General features: G+C 46.0%; 1 protein-coding gene across 6 annotated transcripts in view; it reads right to left on the minus strand.

Moving 5' to 3' along the window:
- The window catches only part of Clip4 (CAP-Gly domain containing linker protein family member 4), an 82006-nt gene extending 66142 nt beyond the window's left edge, over positions 1–15864 (minus strand). For 2 of the 6 annotated variants that reach the window (XM_028873839.2, XM_037198061.1), the window contains exon 1: positions 708–851. The gene's annotated coding sequence lies outside the window, so the exon portion shown is untranslated. Of the gene's footprint in view, positions 1–483; positions 624–707; positions 852–2121; positions 4067–15622 lie in introns of those variants that run through there. The other 4 variants (XM_037198059.1, XM_037198060.1, XM_028873849.2 and 1 more) reach the window with 4 other exon arrangements.
- Between the last annotated feature and the right edge of the window lie 7839 nt (positions 15865–23703).

Raw genomic sequence — 23703 nt, forward strand, 5'->3', positions numbered from 1 at the left:
TGGCAAAGCAAGAGTCAACTGCAACTCAAGTATCTGATGGATGTCTCCACTCAGGAACACACTTCAGAAGAATTTCAAAGGTACTCTTTTACGCTTTGCTAGTGCTACAACATACCCAACCCTGTAGCCCGGAACACGCACCAAGTTACGATCCTACCAAAATAGCATTCTGATACCTGTGATAACACAGTCACAGAACAGACTTCCAACCCCATAGGCCTACCCAGCGCCCGGATGAAGTGAACCCCCTCTCATCTATAGCTATTCATTTCATTCATGCGGTTCCGCACGGGACAGGTCTCAGATCCTACCCTCCTGCAACTTCCCAATGCAAATCAGAACGAAGGAATCTATCTCAGAGCAGCAACGTGAGGCAGAGGCAGTTTAGTTTTGAGCACGCGTGGGCCAAGGATTTCTTCCTGCTCTAAGTCAGAATGGGGCGGCGACGGAGAACCTCAAGAGGCCCCGCGTGGAGAAACCCACCGGGATGAGCAGTCCCGCGCGTGGGAGATCCTCCCGGGGGGGGGCGTCCACGGAGCACGAACCCTGCAGGGCACCCATCTCAGCCGGGGAGCAACCGACACGAGCACCCACCTCTCCCCGGCCGCCAGGGCCGCGTCCCGGGAGGCCTCTGATCGCCCCGGTGCGGCCCGGCCTCCCCGGGGCCCCACCGCCCCCCCCCCCCCCCCTCGAGTCCCGCCACCTGCCTGCTCCGGGTCCCCGGCGGAACGCCAGCTGCGGGACGCGGGGCACCGAGGCGAGGCGCAGGATCGCGCTCCCGCCCTCCCGCGGGGGTCCCGTGGCCGCCGCGGAGCCTCCAGCCGGGCCGCTGCAACCCGCCGCCGTCCACGCCCGCGCGCGCCGGAACCGGGCCCCACGCGCGGGTCGGCGCGCGCGCAGTGCAGCCGCCCGGGCTGCGCGCAGGCCTCGGCCCTCGGCCCCGCGCACGCGCCTGCGTTCGCTCGCCTCCGGCTTTGCGCCCCTGCGCCCCTGGACAGGCGGAAGGTCTGCCGCGGCAGCACCTGCTGTCTCCAGGCTCAGGGGTGTCTGGAGGGCTTTCCCGGGAGTCCCTGGCGTGCCGTGGACACGCGGGGGATCTGTCCAGCGCAGCAGAACCAGGCTCTAAAGAAACCTTGGCTGGCCCAGGCGGTGATCTGGGGCTGCTGCAGCAGGCATACCCTCCTCTGGCAAACTTTTAGTTTGTTGGTCCAGTTTGGCCTCCCTGGGGCCCTACTATCATCCTGGGCTGGAAGACACCACCCCCTCACCCTACCCCCACCCCTGCCTGCAACATCTTAGCCTTTTTAGATAGTGTGGCCATGCATGGCCTAAGGTAGACCCATCAATCAATTAAATTCCGTTTGCAGATCCTGCTGTCAAAACCCTTCTCAATACCCCCCCCCCCCAGTTCAGAAATTATAAAGGAAGTGTGTCTGCCAAAGGGAAGAATTGAATAGTCACAGTGGACACTTAAGTTCCTTGCTTTCTGCTCCCTCCTCCACCTGCCTTCTATTCCCATCTCGTCCGTCTTCCCATAACCAAAAAGAAGTGAAACTGACCCCTAACCGATGTGGGCACTGACATTCTATTTCTTTCCCGGGCTACAGGAAGAAGGTGTTGGCCTTTTATTGGGGAGACCTAATAATGTGACCGTGAAGTTTGTAACCTTGAGTTAAGAGTGTCACACCACTGCCATTGCTCTGTGAGGCCTCACAACCGATGATACCGTTGATGTGTCCTCCCTAGCATGCCGTAACATGTTGAGAGACTATGTGAATGGATGTCCATCGGAGTCCCTGCAAGATCAGTGGTAAGTGCACACCACACACCAGAGCACCTTTTTCAGCGAGAACTATCGGCTCTCGGGACTAGAAAAACAAACACAAAATACCCTCTACTTGCTTGAGCCCTTTACAACATTGCCCCACCAAGTGGAAGAAGGGACTCGCTACCTCTTAAGTGACTAGCCTTTTGGAAGACATCCTTCCTTGGGAGCTAAAATCCAGGGCTGTTTCTGCCCTGGGAGCTCAAAGAAACACACGACTCCAGCTCAAGGTATAACGATGAGCACTCTCTGTCTCTCGGGCTGCTCACCTCCGGCACGGATGCAACCCCACTCACCAGCGTGCTGAAGGACTCTTTAGGGTACATCCTGGCTTGTCTTGAGCCCTCTTTCAAGGTGATGCTGGGGAATGAGACTGTGACCCGATGAGTACCGAGAGGAGAGAGCCTGCCACCTCCTTCTACCTCTCGAGCGTCTAACTAAACACAGCCCAAGATATCCAAATAGTCGCTGGAGGCAATCACGCCACAATGGAGAGCTGGGTGGGGCACAGCGCCAACTAAAACTCAGGGTGCTTATGCAGTATTAAATTCCACCACCATCCCACGCCCCTGGGCGGCCGCCAGCTTCTCTTTTCCCTGTGGACTCCGTGCCTTCATGCACTCTCAGGGATGGTAATGTAACACAGATGCTTCCCCCTCCCTCGGAGGACTCCGGCTCCTTTTCCCTGTTTGTATCACACCCAATTCTTGCCTAACCCACCCACCTGCTCAGCTGGCTAAGAGAGAAAGCAATTTGCCTGTAGTTGGCTCTGAGTGCCTTTATATGAGTCCTGTTGCCATTGAGACAGGGAAACCCATGGAGGTCTGTTGTAACAGGAGTGACTAGTGGCATTTCCAGGCGACACGGTTTACTTTTACTGCTTTTTTCTTTTTTTTGCCATTATCCACCAAGATGACCTCTATTAGTAGGCGATGGGGTGTGGTTAGCTGAGTGGTTCTAAGCGACAATAAAGGTCTCTGTTAGAACCAGACAGACGAGTGTCTCTTTCAGCTACACCCAACATGCATGGTACACAGGCAAGTTCCCAGGACTCCAAGTCAGCAGGGAGAGCCTTCCCCTCACTCAGTTGCCTTTATTCCAAAAATTGAGACTGCTCCCTGCCCCGCCATCAGGAACACAAGCCCTTATTGGTGTGTATATGTTCCCATCTACACACCCGCATTGCACAAATTTTGCAGCTAGTTCTTGCCAATGAAGTGGGACAACGATAAGGGGCCAGAATTTGAAGCTTGAATTAGCCATTGCAACGGCTTAGGCACTTAAAATACGATCCATTACACGTGCTGAGATTCCATTACATCTAATGGCACAAGGTTCCTGAACAAACCAAAGTGCCAGGAGGGGGTGGCATCTATCAGTGGTCAGCACCACAGAGAGAAGAAAAGGCGTGGCCAACTGTCCACGCTACAGAACTCGACCTGGAAGATCTTGTCTTCGCCTTACCCAATGATGTGGGACAGAAGGTTCACACCAAGTCTGATCTGAAAGTCTCTCGAGCCACCGACTGGCGTCACCTACCTAGAATGTCCTTGTAGGCATAAGGGCCCAAAGATGGCTAAGGAGATGAGCAGGGATCACTCAGAAATTCAGAGATCGGGAAGCTCTGCCACCAGCTGCCAGACCCCACACCACAGGGAAGGAAGTAGAGGAAGTGAACGGAAGAAGGCAAGGCACCGCTCTTCCTCACGCTGTGCGTCAGGCAGGCTATCATTCATAGAGGAGGAAGAGAGATCCACTTTCCCAAAGCAAGTACATGAGGCCAAGGGCTGAGGACTGTGGGAGACAGTCTTCTGACAGAGCCAGGCAGATGGGAGCTTCACCAGCTGGAATGGTTACAACACTTAGCCGGAACTCCTAAAGTCTCCCTTCCTCTCCATTGTGTGCACAGGCGACGTGACTCTCCACATGTAACACCCAGAAGACATCAGCAAATTGTTAGAAGCAATTAGTTCAGCAAGGCTGCCAAAGGCAAGATCAATTTATAAAATCCAGTCGTCTCTGTCAGCAGCACACAAGGAGGAAATAGACAGAGAGACACCTCTCATGTTTGTGGTGAACCCTGACCATGCAACATCTGGGGATTAACTTAACAACTTTTCAGAACTTTATGGAGACGACCTTAAAACGCTATTGGAGGACATAAAAGGAGACGGACCAGATGAAGAACTACACCGTGGATAGGGTGGTTTTGCACTGTAAAAATGTCAAGTGGATCACAAGATGCAATGTTTTGTTATAACTAAAACTTTGAGGTGCTCAATAAACATAAAATATGTGAGGATGAACGTAACATTAAATAGGGCAGATTTCTAAAAGCAAGGAAAAAGGAAGGAGTCTTGCTCTACCAGATATTATGTCTTTATGATATCATTATAAAAATAATCGATGCTGTTCTAGGAATAAACAGAGAAGTGACCTAGAATGTAGACTTCTGGCTAACCAACACCTTGATATACATTAAGAGTGTTGGCACGAACCAATGAAAACAATATGAATTATTTATAGGATGGTGTTGTGGAAACAGGCTTAGTTAATATTGGAAACAAAAGAAAATCATGTGTCATATACAAAGAACAACTCTGAGTAGGAATAAATGAAAGAGAAAAAATGTGAGAGATAGTCTGAATGTACAGTACGAATGTATTTCAGGGGCTGGAGAGATGGTTCAGGGGTTAAGAGCACTGGCTGCTCTTCCAGAGGACCTGACACCCTCACACGGACATACGCGCAGGCAAAGCACCAATGCACATAAAAATAAATAAATTAAAAACAAAAAAAGCCAGGCATTGGTGGCGCACGCCTTTAATCTCAGCACTCGGGGGCAGACCCAGGCAGATCTCTGTGAGTTTGAGGCCAGCCTGGTCTACAGAGCAAGATCCAGGACAGGCACCAAAGCTACACAGGGAAATCCTGTCTTGAAAAACTAATAAACAAACGAAAGAATGTATTTCCTAATACACAACTAAAGCACTGGGGGTGGATCTCAGGAGCAGAGAGGGTGCCTGATGTGCTGGAGGGGCTGGGATCAATGCCAAAAATGGCGGAGGAAATGCCGAAAGCACCTGTTCTTATCGAACCTAGAACTAACAAGGAACCACAGTTAAATCCTTACAAAATTCTTCCACCAAGTGGCCATAGTTGAACACTACCAATTAAAAGGAAGTAGGGAGAGGACAGCTCAGCAGCAGTTACGAGTATATACTGCTCTTGCACAGGACCTGGGTTTTGTCCCTGCACCCAGGTAATCAATCGCCTGTAACTCCAGCTCCAGCAGATCCAGTGCCCTCTTCTGGCCTTTGTGGGCACTACATGCATGCACATTCCCAAATGAAGATACACATTTAAGCATACTATTTTTCAAAGAGAAAAAATTATAAAGCCATAACAAATTGGGAGAAGATTATGTGAGATGTATAAACTAGGAATTAGTATCTAAAACACATCATCAAAAATCAGCCCAAAAAATATGTAAAACTGAAGAAAGGATAACAGTAGGTGGTTCATGGGGCTGGATATCCCTTGGTTTCTTCCCCTGTTGCTGTGATAAAATATACTTTGGCAAACACAACTCAAGGGGAAAAGGAGTTCTTTTAGCTCACATTTCAAAGATACAGTCCATCATCAGAGGGAAGCCAAGGCACCAGGGGCTTGAAGCAGCTGATCACATGACATCCCCAGTCAGGAAGCCGAGAGAGGTGAAGGCTGGAGCTCGGCTCACTTTCTCTATTTTAGGACCCACTGCCTAGAGAGAGGCTCTGCCCATAGTTAGATGGGTCCTCCCACAATCAAGACCATCCCCTGGAGGCATGCCCAGAGGCCTGGCCAAGCACTTCTGCATGTGGTCAGGTTGGCAATTAGCACAGTGTGCTGATAGTTTTGTGTCCACTTGACACAAGCTAGAGTCGTCAGACGGGAAGGGGCCTCCTTTGAGAAAATGCCTCCATAAGATCAGCTGTAGGCAAGTGTGGTGATAGATTGTGTACCCTAATAAAGCTTGCCTTGAGGATCAGAGGACAGAGCCAGCCACTAGATTAGACATAGAGGCCAGATAGTGGTGGCACACACTTTTAATCCCAGTACTGGGAAGCACACACGCCTTTAATCCCAGGAAGTGACCACGGGGCGGAGAAAGGTATAAAAGGCGTGAGGAAACAGGAACTAAAGGAGTTTGGCTGAGATCCTTTTGGTTGAGGACTCAGAGGCTTTCAGTCTGAGGAAACAGGATCAGCTGAGGAATTGGTGAGGTGAGGTTAGCTGTGGCTTGCTCTGCTTCTCTGATCTTTCAGCTTTCACCCCAAAATCTGGCTCTGAGTTTTTATTAAAAGACTATCTAAAATTCGAACAGCAGGCAAGCCTATTAGGCATTTTCTTAATTAGTGATTGATGGGGGAGGGCCCATGGGTGGTGCCATCCCTGGGTTGGCAGTCCTGGGTTCTATAAGAAAGCAGGCTGAGCAAGCCATGAGGAGCAGGCCAGTAAGCAGCTCCCTTCCATAGCCACTGCACCCATTCCTATTCCTGCCTCCCTGACTCCTTTGATGGTGAACTGTTCTGTGGAAATGTGAATGAAATAAGCCTTCTTCTCCAAGCTGCTTTTGGTCATGGCTCATCAAAGCAATAGTAATCCTAACTAAAACACATAGACTATCCAGAAAGGAAATGAACAAGCAGAGAAAAAAGGAGCAAGAAATAAAAACAATCACAAAATTTCCAGGAAAATGGATGGACTTAGAATGTACAATATTAAGCAAGGTTACCCAGTCCCAGGGGGAAAAAAAAACCTGCATGTGCTCTTATATGTGGATTCTAGACTATAATGTATGCGTGTATGTGTGTCAGCAAATGAACTTGTGGGCAGTGTATATATAAAAAGAAGAACAAGAAAGGGTAATATCAGATCATGAGGAAGGGCCAAACACAGGTAAAGGACATGTGAGTCATGAAAGATTATACAAAGCTAATTGTTATAGTCTAATAGTTTTGACTCTGTTGCATGTTTTTTAGTGGGGTGTGTGTGTGTGTGTGTGTGTGTGTGTGTGTGTGTGTGTGTGTGTGTTGGGTAAGTGCATAAAAATATAATTGATAGTGAGAGATTAAAACCTAAAGCAAATCTCTACAGCTTGAGCATGGCTGTTCTTACTGGATAGAAGTGGTGTATATAGGCTTTTCCCATCAGAGGCAGAAAGTCACGAAGATAATCCCAAACGCTGGCAGGGATGTGGGAAAATGGGAAAGCTCCTACTCTATTGATGGAGATGTAATGTGAGAGATACATTCTGTAGCCTAGTCTTGCAGCACTTAGTGAAAAGTGAGGATGCTTTGTGGCTCAGCAAGCGCCCTCCTACATCCCCTACAGCATCATCTCCATGAGGTTTCCAGGAAGCCAGTCTCTCACCAGGTGATCTTATCCAAACCATGCCTCTAAGTACCATCTCTTTTCCTGATCGCAAACACATATTTTCATCTCTGTTCTTCAGATATATATCCAACTGCTTCCTCAACAGCTACTCTGTGATATGCCCAATATGACATGTACAAAATGGAACCCTTCCCCATGACCTTGCCTATGTAGATAACAACGACTTCTTATTCTTCCCTTTGCTCCTTGGGGCCAGCCTGTCTGGACTCCCCAAATGAAAGACCCAATCTCATTCTTTAAAACATTTGAATCAAGCCGGGCGTTGGTGGCGCACGCCTTTAATCCCAGCACTCGGGAGGCAGAGCCAGGCGGATCTCTGTGAGTTCGAGGCCAGCCTGGGCTACCAAGTGAGCTCCAGGAAAGGCGCAAAGCTACACAGAGAAACCCTGTCTCAAAAAAAAAAAAAACATTTGAATCATTTATTGAAGAAATTCATCAATGTCATAGAAATCTTCTTTCAACCAACAGCCACTGAGACCCCAGGAACTTCCTACTGCTTCTACCAAGCTTGCCTTTTTCTGAGCCAACTCCTCTCCCAAGGTTTCATGTGCGGACTCCCTGTTCAAGGAGATTCTAAACTGAAAAGGCCTCAGGTGGCCCACACAGCTCCTCATGGCTGGTTGCGCATTTTAAATATTTGGATACCTCTTACAAAATAAACCCTGAAGGCTACCCTCAAATACGCTTGATTCGGGGCCTCATTGACACTCACACCGTCCTGTAAGTTTATTCTATCCTTTGTTAGCCTTAGCTCCCAATAAGAACAGATGAATTGTTTTCAAACCCAATGTCTCAGTTAGGGCTTCCATTGCTGTGAAGAGACACCGTGACCATGGCAACTCTTACAAAGAAAACATTTCATTGGGATGGCTGGCTTACAGTTTCAGAGATTCCGTCCATTAGCATCGTGGCAGGGAGCATGGCAGATGTGGTGTTAGGGCTGAGAGTGCTACATCTTGCAGGCAACAGGAAGTCGACTGACACACTGGGTGGTATCCTGAGCATAGGAAACCTCAAAGCCCGCCCCCACAGTGACACACTTCCTCCAACAAGGCCACACCCACTTCAACAAAGCCACGCCTCCTAACAGTGCCACTCCCTGTGAGATTATGGGGGCCAATTACATTCAAACTACCACACCCAACTTGCTGCTCACAGGGACATGGCTGGCATCACTGCCAAAGACCAGACAGGACTACCACTTTCAAAGGCCATTTCTATGCCAACAGAAAGAAGGGGACAACGGGCATGTTTCTTAGAGTTAGAATAGGAACTGCCACTGTGGTACAAGAACTTTTTTTTCAGGGGTTGGAGAAATGGCTTTGTTAGAGAAGTGCCTTCCACACAGGCATGAGGGCCTGAGCTCAGATCCCCAGCCCCACATAAGAAGCTGGCTGTGACACCATGGGCCTATAATTGGGGAGACAGAGACAGGAGGATTCCTGGGGTTCCATCTTTACTAAATAAGGCCAGTCATCCTTACTAAAATCAGTGAGTTCCAGGTTCATTGATGGACACAGTCTCAAAAGAAGGTGGAGTGATTGAGGAAGACACCCAACATTGACCTCTGACTTCCACAAACATACATGCAAAGAACTACATTTTTTTTAACTCAGCCATTTAAATTTCTAGCCACCAAGGTACCTCTAGAAACATCTCTGGCACATGTAAATAGCATGAAGCCACTTTCCATGAGGATTTTAGTTCAGTGGTCTCCTTTCTACCGTTGAAGCTGACATTAAGTAGACTCTTTATATAGCTATCATTTTACAGAAGAGGCAAAGCATGAAGAAATATAATTAAAAAATCATAAAGATGCAATCAGTCAAATTCATACATGGGAACTTCTACAGAATCAAGAACTCATTCCTACAACCAACAAAAGAGCTCAGAGGAAGTGCCACAGAGCAGAAGAGTTCAGAGCCCTATCCACAGCCTAGTGTGCAGACCTTGTCTGGATCTAGAGTCAAACAAATACATTAGAAAAACCCTTGAGCCAGGCACAATGCCTCATGTCTATAATCCTAGCACCAGGGAGGCTGAGGCAGGAGACTTTCCATGAGTTTCAGCCTGGGCTACATGATGAGTTCTACATCAACCTGCACTACAATGTGAGAAGCCTTATTAAAAAGAGAGACAGAGAGAGAGGGAGGGAGGGAGGGAGGGAGAAAAAAAGGAAGGAAGGAAGGAAGGAAGGAAGGAAGGAAGGAAGGAAGGAAGGAAGGAAGGAAAGAGAATATTCTTAAGATCACTGGAGAAAATTTAATCCAAAGTGGATATTATGTTATATCAAGAAATTTTTATTAATTCTGTTATCTATGATAATAACATTGCAGTTGTAGTTTTATTAAAAATCTGTATCTATTCAACACTTTGGGGTATAGGATAAATGTCTCCTGCCTGAGATAACTTTAAGGTGTCTCATTAGCAATAAATGCCAGGAAGGGAAGACAGATGAACAACAATTATAAAATAGTAATAATTAATGTTGAGTGATGAGCAGGCCACCCTCTCTTCTTTTGTAGTGTGAACTCTTCTATACTAAAAATCTTTTGTCTTTGTTTTGTTTCAAACGAGCTCCAAGAGGGCAAGAATTTTATTAGACCTCTGTCGCTGCTATATCACAAACACCCGAAACAGTCTCTGGCATAGAACAAACTCAGGAAATATTCAGTCTCTTCAATCCCAATCAAGATAGATTATTCCAACCAAGGCCTCAAGAAACCATAGTGCATGCCTTCCTTCCATGTGCATACACACATGCTTGATAATGCAAGGGCTTTGTGTATCACCGAAGTGTCTTTTTATTAGCTGTTTCCAAACCAATGCAGTTCCACCCCGGGTCATAATAGCCCATCGGTGGCTTTACTAACATTGGGATTGGGAGTTGAGAGAATATCGGACCCCCCTGGAGCTACACTCAGGTTGCTTCTGCCAACAAGCATCCAATGACTCACCTAACCAGAGAAAGCCATTGACAGACCAATTAGCTGGTTCTGAGTCACGAGATAGTCTCCTTTTGTGACAAAAACAGCATCCATAATGAGAGTGATTCTGGCGTCCCCCATCTAAGCCTATTTGAGACCACAGGGAACAGTCAGGAGAAGAAGAAATGTGAACTGCTTTTTCAGATTCATGTGGAGTTCAACACAAGAATAAGGAGTTATTATAGTCTGCTTTTAAAGGCCCACCAAAATACAGGATGCAATGTGTTTTTCATAATCAAGATACTCAAGCACTTAGAAATTGCTAACCTGGGTCCAGCAAATTACCAGAAATACGCTGAGTGCCTCTGACTCCAAGGGCAGCATAGAAGCTGTGACCAGGTCTAACTTAGTTCACTCTAGCTCTCCAGTAAAGGAGGGAGACTGCCATGACCACGGGCCACCATGGGCAGCCCAAACAGGAGCCCCAGGATCAGCTCTCCCCAGCTCTGCCATCCCTGTTGTGACTCAATATCCCTGAACCGCCATCTGCTCCTTTGTAAAATCAGCTTAGAGGATTCTTGCGCCTCCCGATGTGGTTCACTATGGCAGACTCGAATCAGTGTGAGATTCATTAACGCGTGATCGGCCAAAGACACAAGCGCCGGACAAGAAAGCCAGACACCCGCCAAAGAAATGAGCTAGCCCTCACAACTTCCCGAGAAGAGACTTTCCGCCTGGTGGACTGATATCCTCAGGAAAGGTTTCATACAGAGACGTCCTGAGCTCATGGGGAGCATCAAAAGAGGCGGTTAGGCAAATAGGAGCTAGCTGGCCTGGAGGCTTTGTGTACGCTGTGGGTTGTATTTTCATTCCTCTAGATCTTTATGAATGAAACATAATTCAGGTTTCATTCTTCCATTTGGAGAAACCAAGGTATAGAATGGGGCTTGCTATGTTTTCTCACTCAGCATCCCCGTGCACTCCTGCATTCAGTTAGTTAGACAACCCATGGAAAGTCATAGGTCCAGCTTAAGACACTGGGCGGGGAGAAAGCCAGGCAATTCACCCAAGCACACACACTAGGCAGCAGAGCCAGGCAGGATCTGAAACCTGGATCGCCTTGATCCAGAGGTAAAACTTTTTTAAAAGATTATTTTTAATTTGTGTATGTGAGTGTTTTGCCTGCATGTATGCGTAGGAACTATGTGTGTGCCTAGGGCTAGCAGAGGTCTGAAGAGGGCATCAAATCCCCTGGAACTGGAGTTACAGATGCTTGTGAGCCACTGTGTGGGGACTAGAAACCAAACTCTGGTCCTCTGAAAGAACAGCAAGTGCCCTTAACCTCTTAATCTCTGGTACCTCTCAAGCCCCCAGAGATGAAACTCTTAACCATGATGCTTTGCAAGAGAGAAAAGACAGAAGAAAGTTCAAAATGTACTTAGGAGTTTATGGAAGAGCCCTTGGTCCATTCTGGCTATTGGTAGAGACTAGGGCAGACTTATACTCTAAAGGCTGGTCTCGGGCCTGGAGGCTGGCAAGCCTAAGGGAGGGTACAAACAGATTCTGAGTCTGGAGACGATTTTCATCTTAGTTTATAGATGGCCATTATGGTAGTTTGAATGCAACCGGCTTCCATAATCTCACAGGGAGTGGCACTATCTGGAGGCGCGGCTTTGTTGGAGTGGGTGTGGCCTTGTTGGCGGAAGTGTGTCACTGTGGGGGCGGGCTTTGAGGTTTCCTATGCTCAGGATACCACCCAGTGTTGGAGTCGACTTCCTGCTGCCTGCAAGCCAAGATGTAGCCAGCACCAGGTCTGCCTGCATGCTGCCATGCTCCCTGCCATGATGATAATGGACTGAACCTCTAAATTGTAAGCAAGCCACCCCAATGAAATGTTTTCTTTATAAGAGTTGCCATGGTCATGGTGTTTCTTCTCAGCCATAGAAAATCCTAACCAAGGCAGCCACCTTCCTCACCATGCCCTCACCTGGTGGAAAGGGAAGTGAGCGTTCCTACAAAGGCACTAAATGCTAAAGATATTACCCGCCCCCCCAAGAACTCTCACCTGGGGACCAGAGGGCATACCAACACTCAAGCCAGAACAGTCTAGCTTGAGCAGAGCTAACAGGAAAAAAAAAAAAAAAACGAGATGATCTAGGAAGATAGGTTAGGGCTTTGAATGACCTCAGATGTCACATTACCAGCCAGAGACACTGCCCCATAGGGTCAAGGAAAAACCACCACGAGTTTCCAGTGAGGGAAAGAGTGGGGACTCTGTCAGCTCTGTCCCTTCCCTGTGCCCCAGTGTCTGTCCCACACGACACAGAACCAAAACAACCGCCGTTGCAAGCACACAGAAGAACCCAAACATTCTGAAGTAAAATTTAGCAACTGAAAATAACGTTGCCTCAGGATTCCAGGACTTGGGTAGCCCAGATTTTTAAGAATGGTAAGTGGATTTTACCAAATGGTTTCCCTCCGAGACAGCTTAGTTTTCCTATTTAAACTATCCTCCGTGATAACCTGCAATCAAAATGAAGTTGAAATGAGCTGCCCCGATGTCCTCAGGGGATGGAGCTGTGCCGTCCAGCCTGTCTCGTCTTCTCGTTAACCACTTGGCAGTATAACAAGAATACCCCTATGACCATCTTAACCACTGGCCATTATGTAATGATATACTAGTACATAATCTTTGAGATATGTGTCCATTGGATAAAAGCACAGTCCTAGCAGAGAAGAACAGCTGTGCCACTTGTCAGAGTGATGTTCCATCCATCAACATGCTCAGGGGCATGCTGCCCACCCTAGGTACCCTGCTCCATGTGGTACCCACATTTATGTTTCTCCAGCTTCACCCATGCCCCAATCTAGACTTTCCGGCAGAGACTCTCTCAAGTTCAGCTTATCAATGACATGCCACATGCCTACTGAGAAGTTATATTTTCACCAGTTCCATAGCAGGGATGGAGGAGCATCTTTGCAGGCCATATCCAGTGATAGCACGCAATCTATACGGCTCTGCTATAAGATCACCGGGCAAGCTCAGGTCTCAGCTGCAGAGGCAAACGGCCACCACTTAAGCACAATGATGCACTGAATCCTCAGCCCAGAAACCCCAGGGGGGGTCAAAATAAAGTACAAAAGACCCAGAAAAGCCAACACATTATTTAGGAGAAAATAAACTGGAAGAATTGACACAGCCCAACTTAAAATTTTATTACAGGAATTAAGATAAACTATAGCAATTAAGATAGTATGGAACTGGAAAAACTGAGAAGTCAAGAAATATCTCAGAAGCACACCCACTCCAACATAGTCCCTGAATCTTGGACAAAGGAGAAAAGGCAACTCAAGAGGGAGAAAATGATAGTTTTACCTCACACCTTTCACAAAAATTAGCTAACAACAGAGCACAGAATTAAGTTAGAATTCAGAACCATACGGCTTCCAGAGGACAGCACAGGGAAAAGATCTAGGTCCTCTTGGATTCAATGATAATTTCTTAGATGCAGTATCAAAGGCACAATCCAAGAAAGCCAGAATTAATAATTTCTGATCTATAAAAGGCCATCTTCAGGGACTTGGAGAGATGGCTCAGTGGCTAAAAGCCCTTGCTCTTGCTGTGGGCTAGGGTTTGGTTCCCAGCATCCACCTGGTGACTCACAGCCATCTATACCTCCAGTGCCAAGGGATCCGACGCCCTCTTCTGACCTCTACAGGTAGCAGGCATGTATGTGGTACACAGACATACATGCAGGCAAAACACTCATACCCATAAAATGAAATAAGTAACTCTAAAAAAAAAATTCAAGAGACTATATTGAGGAGAGCTACAAATATGACTCACTGGTTAAGAGCGGCCTACTGGAGTTTGGTCCCTGGTAACAGTGTCAAGAGACTCACAGCCTCCTGTAACTCTAGCTCCAGAAGACCCAATACCCTCTCCTGCCTTCACCAACATCCACATGTGAGCATGCGCACATGCACACACACACACACACACACACACACACACACACACACACACACAGAATAAAATAATATTTAAGGGCCATGTTAAGACAATGAAAACACAAGCCAAAAACTTTGTAAAGCCAAAAACTTTACAAAGTATGTATCTGATGTTATCCAAAAGAACTCTCTAAACGCATTAATAAGAAAATTCAAATTCTTTAAATGAGCAAAAGATCAGAAGAGACACCTCACCAAAGAAGAAACATATGTGGACCATCAGTATATGAACAACAACATAAGTCATTGGGAACTCAAAATTAAAAAAGCAATGAGATTCCACTGTACATCTATTAGAAGAGCTAAAATTCTCAACACTAACAAAGGCTGATGAGTATGGAGCACTCCCGTTCATTACTTAAGGAGGTTGCAAAATGGTACTGGCACTTTAGAACACAGCCTGGTAGTTCCTTATAGTCTGACCCTATGAGCCAGCAGCTAGACTACACACACACACACACACACACACAACTAAATCCAAATATTAGAGCAACTAAGGTATCCTCTGTCTTCAGTAGATGAATGGATAAACTGAGGGGAAAACAGAATATTTAGCAACAATAAGTAATGGGCTATTGAGCCACAAAAAGACAAAGGGGAGCGTAAGTGAATATTGTTCAAAGAGAAAAGTCAGCCTATGTATTGCATGTCTTCAGCTAAATGGCATTCCAGTTGGCGAGGGCAGTAGTGAAGGCAACTCCCTTCCAGCTGACATCCTAGAAAAGATGAAACTATGGTAAAATTAAATACTCTATGGGCTTGGCATGGTGGCACATAATCCCAGCACTCAAGAGGCAGAGGCAGGCAGATCTCTGTGAGTTTGAGACCAGCCTGGTCTACAAAGAGAGTTCCAGGACACCAGGGCTATTAAACAAAGAAACTCTTGTTTCAAAAAAAAAAAACAACAACAAAAAAAAAAAAATACAAATGAATAAATAAGTGCTCAGTGGTTACCAGGATTAGGGAAGAGTGGGAAGGATGGATAGAATGGTGCACACAAGGGATTTGGGGGACAAGAACACTGTTCTGACACTGTAATGGTGAAGACGTTATACATTTGTTGAAAACTTGATGTTGTAAACTATGGACCTTCTTTAATAATAATGTTATCAATAATTCAACAATTATCAACAGAAAGAATAGACTGTGGAGGAATTTCAATACTCTGCTCAGGTTTGGAGCACTGCCCTGACTTCCTGATCATGTACTATATATATATGTTTAAAAAAAAAAAAAAAAGATGTATTTCTTTGACATCTGTCTACATGGCCAGGCGGTGTCTGCATCCAATTACCGAAGGGCCGCGCTCATTTGTCTGAGGTTGTTCTGTGTGCTCTATTCAGGTCATCCACCTATGCCTTCGCAGAAATGAGTTTCACCAGAGCTCTAGGTAGACAGATTCATTTATACTATGACTTACCCAAATCATGTGACCGGCTTCTCAATGTCACCCAGAAAAAAAAAAATATATCGGTCCCTCATGGACCTTCCTTAATAGAGTCCAAATTGCTTAGCGTGTTAGTTGGGAGCGTATGGATACAAGTGTTTTCATAATGGGCTCCCTCAGGCCCTAGGTAGGTTCGTTACAGAAAGCCAAGGTGGTAACAGCAGGCTTTAGCTTGCCTCCCTCTGATGGAGTCCCCTTTGAGTGTCCCAGCTAGCCAACAGTCCCCACAGGCAACAAATGCATAACAATGACAAGGCTAGGGTGCTATGGATACAAGATTTAAAGGGCCAGGCACTAGTAATTAAGACCCTTAACTTACTGCTTAGTCAAGGCAGGATTAAGACAGGGGAAGAACCTTAGTTACCCCACAAGCCCTTGACTTCACAGCAGGGAAGAAGTCAGAATGCTTTTAGAGACTCTTGCAGTGCCGGCCAAGTTACTACAGAAATCAGTCACCCCAAATTCCCACTCAGGCCTCCCTCCACACCAGCTTTTTTGAAGCTGGATCCAGTTTCTTCGGGTATGTTCACGGGACAAAGCTTCACTGACATCATGAGATTCCCCGTGGTAAAAACTGGGGCTGCAGGAGTCGAGTTGAAGTAACTGAGTACCTTTGGCTATGTGTCCTTGCTACCAGGACCCACCTTGGAAGGACAAAACAACCATGGAGGAGTTCCTTTGATTAATAAGAGACAAAGAATACCCGGATGCTTTGACGCTGCCCTCTCCGGGTGTGCTCTCGGGAACAGGGCTGGAAACGGACAGCGCTGAGTCTTTGTGGAGTTTCTCTCCAGCACATCAGCTTCATTTTCAGAATGACATCACTCCTGCCTGTGCCCGGCCCAGAGTTCTCAAGTTGTGACAAGTCTCCGGAAAGATAAAGTCTACCTCTCAGATGAAAACCATCTGCAGTGGCTTTCCCAGTATCGGTACTGGAGAAGTAAACCTGACACACCACCCCATGGTCCATGTTTGGCACACTGAACCATCCGCCTTTTGACCCAAGTGTTGCTGTGTGGTATCCAGGAGGATGCTACCCACCAAGTGTCCCCCCTCCCAAAAAAAAGCTCTTCCAGTTATCAGGATGATGTGTTATTTTTAGACTAAAATGTTCAGCTAATGAAAAAGTAGAACATTGAAAAATTAAGGCAGTGTCCCTCTGTCTTATATATCAAGGCCATAGAGGCCTTCAAGCTTCTGGAATTTTCTGCAAATGGGAAACTATTGCCTAGGAGCTGGAAGAATCACAATTTCTATTGAAATAATACCACTGGCTATAATAGATCAGAGGCTCAACATGGCAAGCTGCCCCGACCTTCTCTCTTTCTATCCAAAGGTGAACTCTCAGCTATTGTGAACTTAATAAAAGCACTCAGCTAAGCTCAGAGTCATTATTGTTTGCTCTGAACAGAACCACCAGCACGTTCGCATCCAGAACTTTGTATTGATTGTCGTTTTTCACATCTATAGGATTTACTGTTTATAATGAAGAATCTGAGAGTTGAAAGACTTTGAACCACATTCAGAACTTTTACTAGAGCAGGCTCATCAAGTAAAAAAAAAAAAAAAAATTGACAATCCTTCTTCTCACATGGGGCTTCAAATTTATCTGTATAAGAAAACCAGGGTTGGGGATTTAGCTCAGTGGTAGATCGCTTGCCTAGCAAGCACAAGGCCCAGGGTTCGATCCTCAGCTCCAAAAAAAAAAGAAAGAAAGAAAGAAAGAAAGCCATTCCCTGCTCTCCACCAATATTGTATACCACCGCCTAATCCATGCAGATGGCACAGGATGTCCCATAACTGTCCCCAGAGCATCAGCCAAGATACCACAATAGATGACATCCATTAGAGTTTACAAAAGGCATGACTTTCAGGCTTGTGGACGAAGCTTTAGGAGACTTCCCATGGGAAAGAGAAGTTTAATAGTGAATTTCTTTTTCAGTTTTTTTTTTTTGTATTTTTGTTTGTTTTATTTTGTTTTGTTTTGTTTTTCGAGACAAGCTTGCTCTCTGTAACAGCTCTAGCTATCCTGGAACTATCTCTAGACCAGGTCGGCCTCTAACTCAAAGATCCACCTGCCTCTGCCTTCCGAGTGCTGGGCTTAAAGGCGTGTGCCACCACTGCCTGGCTAACAGTGCATTTCTATCCTAGACTGAAACATAGAGAGTCCAGAGGAGATACATCAGTGTCTGGAGAAGGCTGCCTGACAGGAGCTACCATCTTCCAAAGGGGTCTGCAACAAAGCCACGGAGACCAGGACCCGAAGATGAGAGAATTAATATCCAAGCTCACACTCCTCCCTCGCCCTCTGTGGTTCTTGCCTGGGAAAAGCAGGAGTCCTTCTAAGGCACATCTGGTCTCGGTGATGGTGGTGGGAAGAGGGGGGGGGGGGCGTCCACAGGTGCTAACGGGATTCCGACACCACCTGCAACTTCCTATTTTCTTCATGTTAGTCAGAGGCTATAATCTGGACCAGGCCTCTGAAAACTTTGAAAGAATAAGTTTTCTCGACTTCCAAAGCCTGACTCTGCTTTCCAAAGATTTTGAACAGAAATTCGAATTCATTTGGTCATGATGTCTAGTGATGAGACAGGCGCACTGACCTTCTCAGTTACAGTGTGGAACAGGTAATAACTTGGAAAAAACTGCCCATAATGATCCTTGGGTCTGTACTTGAGGTTTTACTGACACCTGGCTGCCTGTAATTATCGAAGCCAACACAAATTTCACAGCGCTGACTTGAGTGTGCAAAAATGTAATTTTCTCTATTTTCCTATAATTGAGTGTAATTTCTTCCCCTGAGCCTCTGTTCTGCCTCAAAGCAGAGAAAATTTAATCTAGCTACTTTCAGATAAACTCCTTCAAACACAGCCATGTCTTTAGTCGATTCAAGTTCATAATTCACTCACAATTAGGTTGGAAATTCTCTTTCTCTTTTTCCTTCTTCTCTGGAATTCAATCTCAATTCCTGGGGTCTTGTATAATGGCTCTCCTTCTTCATGTTAATGTGTACCGTCTGCATCTGGCTATCACAGGTGTCAGGTGTCCTCTTAGGGTGAAGAGGCAGGAGGATCACTGTGAGTTTCAGGTCAGCCTGGGCTGTAATGTACTTGAAATACATTGTCCTCATGAGACCCAGCACTGTATATAATATACATGGATAATAAAAAGATGCAGTAGTGATTCGGAGTTTTTTAAGTTAATACATGTGCTTAGGGTTTACATTATACTTAAGGACTTGATAAAAAAAAAAAACAACTGTATCTGGTACTAAACCTGCCATATTTGTGAAGGATCAAAGGTAAAGTTTTTTTTTAATTATTTTATTTTATTTTACAATACTATTCAGTTCTACATAACAGCCACAGATTCCCTTGTTCTCTCCCTTCCTGCCCCCCAGCCCACCCCCCATTCCTACCTCCTCCAGATCAAGGTCTCCCCCAAGGACTGAGATCGACCTGATAGACTCAGTCCAGGCAGGTCCAGTCCCCTCCTCCCAGATTGAGCCAAGCGTCCCTGCAAAAGGTAAAGTTTTAAGAGATGATAGAAAGAGTCAGCTGTGAGCATACTTTTTGAAAATAAACAATTTTTAGAAAAATTAGAGACCTAGGAGACTCATGTAACATGACTTCTCTGTCCTCAGAGTACCCTTAATGTTCTCACCTGGTTCCCACACCTCATCCTAGACTGACTCATTGGCGTGTGCTCTTTCTTGCTCTGAAGAAAAGTTTATTTTGCATGGAAGTCTTGAGAACAGTGGTTCTCAGCCGTCCTAATGCTGTGACCCTTTAGTACGGTTCCTCATGTTCCGGTGACGCCCCCAACCATGAAATTATTTCATTGCTACTTCATAACTGTAATCCTGCTACTGTTACGAATAGTAATGTAGATATCTGATATGCAACCCCCAAAGGAGTCGTGACCCACAGTGAGGACCACTGCTTTAGAGCATCATAGTGCCCTCCATGCCACTTGGACCTGTGGGAAACAGGCAGCAGAGGTCGGAGGAGGGGGGCTTCTCATTCTTTTATAGACAGACACAATTCCTACGCTGCCATGTCAACACAACAAGAGTCAGCTCTACCCAAGCTTCAAACTCTGGACTCTCAGGTGAGGCTTTGAGATCAGACATGGGACAGGAAGAAGCCCTGCTCAGAGAGGACCCTGTGGCTTCCCTCCAAACACTTCCCCAGACTCTGATGTTCTGATGTTCTGACTCTGATGTCTCCTTTCAGACCTCCTTGCCTTACTCCAGAGTGAAGCCTTCTGGTTTAGATGTTGAGGGTTCCAGAAGCAGGTCCCCTGAAACAATGGCTGTCATGGCTGTGCATAAAAGTGCCCCGGGTGCTCTGAGGAAGTCTAGAGAGTGTGAATACAGAAGAAGGCACATGAGAAGATGGCCGTGCTATGGACAGAACCTTCAAAGGGGTACTTAAGTGAGGCATTAGGGTGGCTTCTAGTTCAGTATGACTGGTGTCCTTAGGTGAAGTAACTCATTCCCCATTCTGCATCCTGGCATGCATGGATACACACAGAAGAGAAACCAAGAGATGATAGACAGGACAGTCATTTATGAGCCAAAAGGGGAGGGAGGCTGGAAGAAATCAAGCTTAAACCTGAACCTTGGACTTCCTGAATTTTGGAAGTAAATTCTGATTGTTTAAACTACTCAGACTAGCCGGGCGGTGGTGGCGCATGCCTTTAATCCCAGCACTCGGGAGACAGAGGCAGGTGGATCTCTGTGAGTTCGAGGCCAGCCTGGTCTACCAAGTGAGTTCCAGGAAAGGCGCAAAGCTACACAGAGAAACCCTGTCTCAAAAAAAAAAACAAAAATAAATAAATAAATAAATAAATAATAAACTACTCAGACTTAGACTACTCTTAAAAGACAGTAGACTTGGAAGGCCTTGTTTTCTTGGTGTCCTCCATCCCCTCTGGCTCTTACACTTTGCCTCCTCTTTTGCAGAGTTCCCTGAGCTCTGAGGGGAGGGCTTTGGTGGAGACATCCCATTTAGGGCTGAGTGTTCCAAGGTCTCTCACTCTCTGCACATTATCTGGCTGTGAGTCTCTGTATCTGTTCCCATCTGCTGCAGGAGGAAGCGTCTCGGATGACGGCTGAGCAAGGCACTGATCCATGAGTAGCAGAATGTCATTAGGAATCATTTTATTGCTACTTTTTTTTTTTTTCAGAACAGTAGCATTTGGTTGTACCCTGAGTCCCTGGGCTCTGGTTGTTGGTCACTCAGGCAGTATATGGGTTCCAGCTCATGGAGTAGGTCTTAAGTCAAACCGGATGTGGGGTGGCTACCCCCACAAGCTTTGTACCGCTGTTGCCATTGCGTATCTTGCAGGCAGGACACCATTGTAGATCACAGGATCTGTGGTTGGGTTGGTGTCTATGTTCTTCTTTTGGTAGCATACAGAGTACCTCCCTGTTCCATAAAATGCTGGAGGAATGTAGGAGTGAAAACTCCATGCAGGCCCTCATTTGACTGCTCCATGTTCAACGATTCATGCAGGTGTTGTCTTCAGCCATGAAACCTTGACATCTGCTTGTAGAGAGAAAACTATAGTCTTGGCAACAGCCTGGGTTGTTTGGGGATTCCCATGGGACCCCTTTGGCCAACAGCTCAATTAGCTATAACCCAGCCTCAGTATTAAAAGCTTCATTCGGTGACAAGCGATAGCCTGTTGGGGCTCTGACTCCCCATTGTTTGGCGATTTCATTTAGATAGCCAACATATATGCATATTTTTAGGAAGCTCCTGCTGTATTGGGTTTCCATCCTACCCCACAAATGGCCCTTAATTTTAGCTGTCTCTCCCCATATTCCTTCCACTGTCCCTCTCTTCCCTCCCTGTCCCCACTTAAAGCTCCCACTCCAGCACCACCACCCCCATCCATCCACAACTATCTATTCTATTTCCTTTTCCTAAGGAGATCTGTCCTCTCTAGTCCCTTACTTTATACCTAACCTCTGGGATTCTCAGATTGTAGCTTATTAATCATTAACAGCTAATATCCACATATAAGTAAATACATACCGTGTATTTTCTTTCTGGGTCTGGGATATCTCATTCAGGCTGATTTTTTCTAGTCCCATCCATTTACCTGTGAATTTCATGATTTTTCTTTTAATGGTTAAAAACTGTGTAAACTCCACTGTGTAAATGTACCACATTTTCTCTATCCATTCTTCTGTTGAGGGACATGTAGCTTGTTTCCGACTTCTGGTTATTGTGACTAGAGCAGCAGTGATCGTGGTTGAGCAAGTATCTCTGGGGTAGGATGAAGCATCCTTTGGGTATGTGCCCAGGAGTGGTATAGCTGGATCTTGAGGTGAATTAGTTCTCACCTTCCTGAGGAACACTGATTTCCACAGTGGCTGTACAAGTTAGCACTCCCACCAGCAATGGATGAGTGTTTCCCTTACTCCACATCCATGTCCTTGTCAGCATGACCTGTCACTTGCTTTATTGATCTTGGCCATTCTGATAGGTTTAAGGCCATATCTCAAAGTAGTTTTGATTTGCATTTCCCTGATGGCTAAGGATGTTGAACATTCATTCTATAAGTGTTTCCCAGCCAGCTGAGTTTCCTCTATTGAGAATTCTCTATTTAGATCTGTACCCCATTTTTTAAACAAATTGTTTGTTTTTCTACTATCTGGTTTTTTTTTGTTTTTGTTTTTGTTGTTGTTGTTCTTTATACACTTTGGATATTAGCCCTCTATCAGATGTGTGGTTGGTAACAAATCTTTTCCCATTCTGTAGGCTGCGACTTTGTCTGAATGACAGTGTCCTTTGCCTTACAGAAACGTCTCAGTTTCCTGCAGTCCCATTTATTATTGATCTTAGTGCATGTGCTATTGGTGTCCTGTTAAGAACATCTTCTCCTATGCCAATGAGTTCAAGGCTACTCCCCACTTTCTCCTATCAGGTTCAGTGTACCTGGTTTTATGTTGAGATCTTTGATCCATTTGGAGTTGAGTTTTGTTCAGGGCGATAAGTATGGATCTATTTGCTTTCTTCTACATGCCAACATCCAGTTTGACCAACACCATTTGTCGAAGATTCTGTCTTTGTTCCATCTGATTCCTTTATCAGGTGTCCATAGGTGTATGGACTTATGTCTTGGTCTTCAATCTGATTCCATTGGTCAACAAATCTATTTTCATGCCAATATCATGCTGGTGGTATTACTATAGCTCTGTAGCACAACTTGAAAGTGGGGATGGTGATACCCTGATGGGTATCTACTGCTGTGAGGAGACGCCATGACCACGGCAGCTCTTATAAAGGAAAACCTTTCACTGGGGCTGGCTTACAGTTCAGAGATTTAGCCCATTATCATCATGGCGGAGAGCATGGCAGCATGCAGGCAGACATGGTGCTGGAGAAGGAGCCAATCAGCAGGCAGCAGGAAGAGAGAGTGACACTGGTCCTGCCTTGAGCATCTGAGACCTCAAAGCCACTTCCTCCAACAAGGCCACACCTCCTAATAGCGCCACTCCCTCGAGCCTCTGGGGGCCGTTTTCTTTCAACCACCACACTCAACTATGGTGCTCTATAGCCTACCACAAACTAATGCGATGAAAAGCCAGTCTCTCGGCCTCACAAGCTCAGCTCTTGCCTCCCCACCCTCCATCCTTATCTCCAGTGCTCACACACGATCAAGTTGACTACTAGTTTGTCACTCTATTTTTTTTTAACCCCAAGAACTTACCATATGTCATCCAGTTCACTTCCATTTTGAGATCCCTTAAAGCATTAAAAAGTCCCCTAAGCCCCTAAGGGTTCATAACTTACAGTTACCCATCTTGAAATACACCCATTGTTTCCTATTTCTGCAACAAGGCTCACATCCATCAAACCAGGGTCTCCTGGGTCATGGCCCAACTTTTTAAAAGAATGATTGCTTCAATATAAATAGATCTGAATAGTTTCCAAAGTAGGAATTTAGTCTGGGCAAGTGGCTCAGCCGGAAAAGTGTTTGCTATACAATCAAGATCTGAGTTTGATCCCCAGTGCCTACATAAAAGCTGGGCATGGCAG

This window comes from Peromyscus leucopus, chromosome 22, assembly GCF_004664715.2.
Source record: "Peromyscus leucopus breed LL Stock chromosome 22, UCI_PerLeu_2.1, whole genome shotgun sequence".
NCBI classification, from domain to species: domain Eukaryota; kingdom Metazoa; phylum Chordata; class Mammalia; order Rodentia; family Cricetidae; genus Peromyscus; species Peromyscus leucopus.